The 6,428-nt window shown below is 37.3% G+C and overlaps 1 pseudogene; it reads left to right on the top strand.

Moving 5' to 3' along the window:
* The first annotated feature begins 317 nt into the window (after nucleotides 1-317).
* LOC113354689 lies at nucleotides 318-417 on the top strand (annotated as a pseudogene).
* The last annotated feature ends 6,011 nt before the right edge of the window (nucleotides 418-6,428 follow it).

Here is a 6,428-nt window from a genome sequence, read left to right as displayed (position 1 = left end):
CTTCCCAAAAAGGCTCCACTCTACCACTAGTCTGGCCCACTTCTAAGGCTTCTAACCTTTTTGCTATAGCAGCAATTTTGGCATCTGATTCATAGCCTCCTTCTACCCTATTAACGTTTCCTCTACTTAAAAGAATTGTTTTCTGGGGTGCCCTACTATTTTCCCATTGCTGGGTTTTTTCGGCGATTTCATTAAAAAATTCCATCGCCGCATCAACAGTTTGGTTTTCAAATCCACCAGTGCATAGAGACTCAACCATGGTCGTTGTGGAATAATCTAAACCCTCATAAAGGATCTGAACTAGCCTAACCTTTTCTAAACCATGATGAGGACACTGGGATAATAAATCATTGAACCTTTCCAAATACCTATATAAAGATTCTCCCTCTTGTTGTGAAAATGTGCATATTTGCGTCCTAATAGACGATGTTTTGTGCCTAGGGAAAAACTTATTGAAAAAGGCAGATGTAAGTTGTTCATATGTCTCAATTGACTCGGAGTCCAAACTATACAGCCACGACTTGGCCTTATCTTTCAGGGAAAATGGGAATAACCTAAGTTTCAAAGCATCATCATCTAAGCCTCTAATTCTTAGAGTACTACAAATTTCCTCAAAATCCCTAACATGGTAATAAGGGTTTTCATTTTCTTTCCCTAAAAAGATTGGGAGCATCTGTAAGGTCCCAGGTTTCAGTTCATAGGGTGCCTCCGTTTCAGCTAACTTAATACACGAAGGACGGGTAGTCCTAGTTGGATTCAACAAAGCTTTCAAAGTTGCCATTTCTGGCGCTATCGGAGCAACAGGATTCTCTCCTCAGTCAAAGAACGTTCAAAAACAGACTCTTCAAAAGCCGGACTTTCTAGATTAAGGTAATCGAGACGCTTCGAACTACTAGGTTTCTCTTTAACAAATCTACCTAGTGCGTCTCTTTTACGTTCAGGCATACAATAGAATTTTCTAAATTGGAAGGGTAAGCAAACACAGATCAAGGCCGACTCAACCAAATCAAACCTATTGATTTCTAGCAAACAAAAAGCATGATGGCTCCACTTAGATTGTTTCTAGACCAGCTTCTAATCCTTCGAACGGGAATTCGTTACAATTTAAGCAAACCCCTCTGGAATCAATCCGAGTTAACGTAAGTTGAATAGAGGCGAGGGAAGCTCGGTGGAGCTTTGATACCCAAGGCCTCACCGGTATTACAAGGCGGCGCAGTCACGCATTCAACTTACAGAAACCGTCAAGAACTTCGAAGTATGCTTAAAAGAGTAACCAATATTTTTCGAATGACTTTCCTGTTAAGCTCGTTACCCTATCGGTCTCGTTCTAGTCAAAATTTTAGGCTTAGGTTCGCGTAGGTTACGTGTTCCTAAAGCGGGCAAGAAGAGAACGGTGATGAAATCCGAACCCTTATCTTGTATGGCCAGGCCTTGCCCTTTACTAGAAAAATAAATGTCCGTATTCAGTCCTCAACATATATGCATACGAAGGAGTCCAGTAACTCGCTGACAGGGGATTCGCGAGTGTTTAGAATCTTACCTCCCGTTCCAGACGGGGGATGAATCGGTTGTAGTCGACTCGGGCCACTGACTCCGATGTCTAGTGTACGAACCCAAGGTGCAGAGACAATATCGTAATTGTCCTCTTTCTCTGCAAACAGTTTATATTTAAAGTACCTTTCCGTAGGGTAATAAAAAAAAATAATGTCCCAAAGTCCCAAAGTCCAAAAGCCCAAAAAAAAATAAAGAAAAATTACAAAAATAATAAACCATAGTACAGTTTTTTTTTTAAAAAAATAAAAATAAATAAACCCTAAACTAAAATTGTCTAAAAAATAAATAAAAATAAAATTGTCTTCTTTTCTGTTCTTTTTGCTTTAATCTTTAGCTCCAAGTCTTTATGAAATCACCAAACTCCTTGGCTCAATTTTCTTTATGATCCAGAACCTGTAGACACAAGATAAATACCCAAAAACATAAAAAAACATAAAAATAGTAAAAACAAAAGAAAAATAATAAAAAATAAATAAATCTAAAACCCTAAAAACAAGTCCGCGTCGGCGGCGCCAAAAATTGATGTGATTTGTAGATAGTGGTAAAAGTGGTTCGATTCTCAGACTTGTGAAGGATATTAATTAGACTTTCTTAATATTAAAATAGAAAACTCACTAAAAATTATTCAATCAAATATGATATCAATACTAAAAGAAACACTGAGGCTAAGATTCCACTATTAAAGTTCAAAGTGATTAAACCAATACTTATATTTATGCAATTTTCTTGTTTAATTTGATTCTAAAATATTGCAACAAGTAGATTTTCAAAAGTAATAATTGTAAATACCAAGTATGAAGCATCAAAAGTCTTAAACCTGAGCATACTCCATCAAAATAGATCACAATCACTCAAATAAAAATCATATTCAATAATATTTCAAGGCAAATAATCATATAATTATTGCAAATAAAAAGATAAAATAGAATACACCACTTTTTGTTGGAAAAATAGCTTCCTATATCGCCTCAGCAATGGGGTTTAGCTCCTCATATTAATCATGATCTCAAAATATGTGTTTGGTGCTCAAAAGATGATTAAAAGAGTGAAAAGTAATAACACAAACTGTTTGCAACATTGTATTGGTGTTGCAAAACAACTGTTACAATGGAACTGTTACAGAAAAACTGTTGCTTTGTCGCTGATTTAAGACTGCCCTGAACAACTAATGTCTTCAGCTGTTAAACATCGACACTTTTATGCGACTGTCTACCGAGGGTCAATGTTCTTCAGCTGTTCTTCTTCTTTACCAGCAGCAGCAGCAGAAACAGAGTTTGGTAAAACTCTGATTTCTTCTTCTCTGGCTCTCCTTAGGTTCCCAAACTCTCGACACCCCTTCTATATGACCCAAGACATCTATTTATATCAAAAATACCGATTAAATCTCTCCCAAATCTTCCAAAATCTCTTTCCTTCTTTTCGCGGCCAAGTTGCGATAATTTCTTGTTTTAGGATTTCTACGCGTTTCTGAGCTTTCCTTTTTATTCTAAACTCTTCCTTATATAGATACAAATCTTTGGGAAGGTTTACAGCGGTTTAATCACTCTAAAATTCCCTAAAACAGGTCACACACGTGACTTTCCATATTTTCTTGTTGTGAGAAAAATCCATCGTTTGAGCCCATTCTAATCGATTTAACACCCATATCAGATTCCTGGACCCATAAGGAGTCTATCCTATGAAAATCATAGGTTTAATCGACCTCAAACTCCTCCAAATCACGCTCACCAAAACTGTTCTTTAACTGCACTATTTTCCCGCCAATTTTCTGATTTTTGGATGTTGAAGATGGTTGCGCCTTATCCAGAGTAGGGGTGCGATTAGCAGATGCCTGGAAATGGGATGCCACTTAGTAATTAGGTTACCCCTTATCCAAAGTGAGAGTCCGAATAACAAATGTCCTCCGGGTGCTTTCCGACAACTTTTCAAGCCAATTTTTTCCAAAAATGTTTATTAGCCAAAAATACCTACAAATAAATAAAACACCATAATAAGTACAAAAATGAGCCCTAACAATATAAAGAATCGAGACAAATCGGACAAAAAAATGTGTCTATCAACTCACATAGTTGTTATCTCAAGCATGTTTGTCAATGTTAGTGATCAAAACTATAAGTCTTGATTTCTAGTCTGTCTAAGTCTCGGATTGGGATAGAAAGTTTAGTAGAGCTCAAAGACTTCATGGCGATTCATCATACAAGTAGAAGAACTACTCAAGGAACTGGTGGAACTTCTCGACGAAAAGGTATGTGAAGACTTGAACTTATCTATCACTCAAAAGTCTATCTACACTATCTCCTACTCTTTGAGACAACAAGTCGTATGCTGTATATATAGACTTTGATTTTACACATTTGGTATTTCGAACCGAGTATACCTTGCTTATCTATATCTCGAAATATGAGTTGGTAAGCTTTTAGCTTTAACCAAGTTTATCTTTACCATGTGATGAAAGTCATGATATGTTTCAATCATCTTGAAAATTTCTTTGACGAGAAATGGTGTAACAACTATATAACGTTCTCTAAGAATGTTTCAATGATTGAAATGAGAGTTTAGATTACATAACCAATGGTGGACATAAGCATTTTTATGGAAACACATTTATGTATAAGTCCTATTCCTTGAACCAAAGTTTGCGAACTTTGTTGATCAAGAGAATCGGAAGAATGGCGTGAGCCAAGTCCGCGAACTGCCGAAGTTCTCAAACCCGAGAATTTCTGCTGGAGTTGAAAAAATACTTGCGTGAAACTAAGTCCGCGAACTCAGTATGCGAACCGGAGAATTCCTCATACCCGAGAATTTCTGCTGGAGTTTGTAAACTCTGCCTGGTAACTTAAGTCCGCGAACCTAGTCTGTGAACTTGAGAAGGTTATATATCTGAAGATGATTTCTGAACTTAAACTTAAAAAGATTAAGGAATGCAGTTTGCAAACCGTGGCTATAAAAGTTCATGAACCGATTCAAGTGAATCAAATCATCTTTGCTTCAATTGTGTCTTGTGTAGTACATAAGATTTCCTTGCAATTAAACAACTCTCTAACTAGTTATGGTGAAGAATAACATGGTTGATATGGAATGCTCATACGGCTAACCATTTGGTCAACTATTGTTGAACCAACAAGTGCATACGTTTGGGTACTGTTAACAAACCTAGAAGCGTGCATTGTCAAGTATTGTAACAAGCTAAGTTTTCGATCTAACGGTTGAGAAATATTAGCTTGAATCTAAATCAGGTTTCCATCTAACGATGGATATTGATTTCTTTGTTACCAAGGTAACTTAATTGCAAACCCTGATTTGAAAGACTATATAAAGGAAACTCTAGTATCTGTGCAAAACTAATCCCTACGCCTTACGTGTGATACTAGTTTGCGTGCTAGAGTCGGTTCTCCTTTAACCTTTGGTTTTCTTCTTCTAAAACCAGGTTAACGACTTAAATACTTCATTGGGATTGTGAAGCCAGACCGATACTACTTTTATCGTAGTTGGGTGAGGTGATTGATAACTCTAGGCTATTCTTTGGGAACATAAGACCGGATTATCAAATTGTTCCTGTTCACCTTGATTATTATCAAAAGACGGAACAAAACCTTTTAGGGTTTATCTGTGGGAGACAGATTGATTCTATGATAGACTTGTCTGTGTGAGAAAGATTTGTTTATTGTCAAGTTTTCGACTTCGGGTCGTAGAAACTCTTAGTTGTGGGTGAGATCAGCTAAGGGAATCAAGTGCACAGTATCCTGCTGGGATCAGAGGCGTAGGGAGTACAACTGTACCTTGGATCAGTGGGAGACTGATTGGGGTTCAACTACAGTCCAGTCTGAAGTTAGGTTGGAGTAGGCTAGTGTCTGTAGCGGCTTAATGCAGTGTGTGTTCAATCTGGACTAGGTCCCGGGGTTTTTCTACATTTGCGGTTTCCTCGTTAACAAAATTTCTGGTGTCTGTGTTATTTCTATTTCCGCATTATATTGTTTTATCTTTATAATTGAAATAATACAGGTTGTGCGTTTAGATCACCAATTAGAATAATCCAACCTTTGGTTGTTGATTGTCATTGATTGATCCTTAGAAATTGGTCTTTGGTACCATCCACGTTATTCCTTGTGTTTGATTAAAGACTCGCTGATTTCTATTAGCTTGAGTAAATCAAAAAAAAGAGAGAGATATCAACTCCTTGAGATACTTTTACCTAGATCGAGTCTGACTGTCTAGTTGATTCTCTAGAAAGTATTTCGGAGTTAGTCCATACATATTGCTAAGCGAAATATTTGGTGGTGTTGTTAGACCCCCGCTTTTTCAAAGGGAACCCCAGAAGATGGTGGACATGTTATTTTTGTATTCAAAGACTCATGGGCATGTCAAATCCATAATACTATCGTAAGTAATCTCAATCCGTATTTGTTTTTTATTTAAGTGTATTTATCTTAAATTTGCGTCAAGTGTTTGTATTTCTTTTCACTTGTTTTTTTTTTGGTATTTAGGATCACAAGCATGCTATCCGTCTCATGAGGCGCCAAGCTTCATGTTCAGTGACTAAGAACTGGGATCTTGACGATGAATCAGACGAGGTGCAAGCGATTGTCAAGAACTCCGGGTTGTGGCCTGCGGTGGAGAGTTCAAATATTGAGCATGATAGAGTTACCGTATCTGCGTTCTGTGAGACGTTCTACGGAGAAACTGATACAATGTTATTCCCATTCGGTGAGATGGTGATAACTCCCGATGATGCTCATCAAATTCTAATCCTCGAGATTGAGGGAAAAGCAATAAGTGAGGGCTTCGATAATAAAATTTCTTGGGAGGGTATCTTCAAATTGACCAAAACTTTGTTCGGTTGGGATCAGATTAAGACGTAGTCTATGCTTGTCGTG

Source organism: Papaver somniferum, chromosome 2 (genome assembly GCF_003573695.1).
Source record: "Papaver somniferum cultivar HN1 chromosome 2, ASM357369v1, whole genome shotgun sequence".
NCBI classification, from domain to species: Eukaryota; Viridiplantae; Streptophyta; class Magnoliopsida; order Ranunculales; family Papaveraceae; genus Papaver; species Papaver somniferum.
This window is presented reverse-complemented; position numbering and strand designations above follow the sequence as displayed.